This window comes from Rattus norvegicus, unplaced genomic scaffold (assembly GCF_021556685.1).
Source record: "Rattus norvegicus strain SHRSP/BbbUtx unplaced genomic scaffold, alternate assembly SHRSP_T2T unassigned-0000065, whole genome shotgun sequence".
NCBI lineage: Eukaryota > Metazoa > Chordata > Mammalia > Rodentia > Muridae > Rattus > Rattus norvegicus.
In genome coordinates, this window is record NW_028238805.1 from 29,110 (window position 1) to 30,000 (window position 891).

At 49.2% G+C, this 891-nt stretch overlaps 1 long non-coding RNA gene across 1 annotated transcript in view; it reads right to left on the minus strand.

The window, feature by feature from the left end:
• Window positions 1–314: 314 nt before the first annotated feature.
• Window positions 315–891, minus strand: part of LOC147997695 (uncharacterized) — an 18,649-nt gene continuing 18,072 nt past the window's right edge. The window contains exon 3 of the long non-coding RNA XR_015647591.1: window positions 315–539. This is a non-coding gene — a long non-coding RNA (uncharacterized LOC147997695). The remainder of the gene's footprint in view (window positions 540–891) is intronic.

Consider the following 891-nt stretch of genomic DNA (forward strand, 5'->3'; position numbering starts at 1 on the left):
TGTAAATATTGCCCACATTCGGATTTAGACATGCCTGAGCTGTCAGGGCGAGGCTGGGTGAGAGCGAATCAGTGAACGATCGGACTCTTCCTCTCTCTGTGAGGGTGTGTCATGAACTCTATTACCATTTCCAAAGAGTTAGGTATGCTGGAGCGAAGTGGACCGGAAAGCCAAGGGAGGAGAGGTATGCCTACACGAGTCCACCCAACCCCCCCCCCCCCCAGGGAGACATCCTCGAGTGGTGGGGGGAGGGGCGAAGGTGTGGAGGGATAATTTCCAACAAATAAATCCCAACAAATAAATTACTAGAGACTTGATTCATTGATTTACTTTAAATTTATTGAGTGTATCGGGAAAGAGGGAAAATGGGTCAAGGAGGGAGGGAGGGAGGGAGGGAGGGAGGGAGGGAGGGAGGGAGGGAGGGAGGGAGAGAGGGATATCTTTTCCTCCAAATCGGCTGGTATGTAGTCTCAGTGCGTCAGAAAAAAGACTGCTTCTGGCCTCCTTTCTGATTACCCCAAGGCAGTCTGGTCACCGTGCTGTAATAGAAAGGGAAACCACAGTCAAGTCATGGGAGCGAGCGAGCAAGCAAGCAAGCAAAAATCATAAACAAAAGCAAAAACACGTCTGTTAAGTTGAGCAGAGCAGAGCAGAGCAGAGCAGAGTAGGGCAAAGCAATACAAGGTCACATTCCACAAAGGCTGATATAGTCTGCCATCTTGGTCTACAGAGTGAAAAGTAGAAGGAGAAAATGAATATCGCTTTGTGTGTCACAAAGTTTTTAAGTTGTAAGGAACATTGCAGGGCTAAACCTTCAAATCCTCAAACCACCCAACCCAAGCTTTCCTCCTCCTCATCCTCCTCCTCCTCCTCCTCCTCCTCACCCCCCAT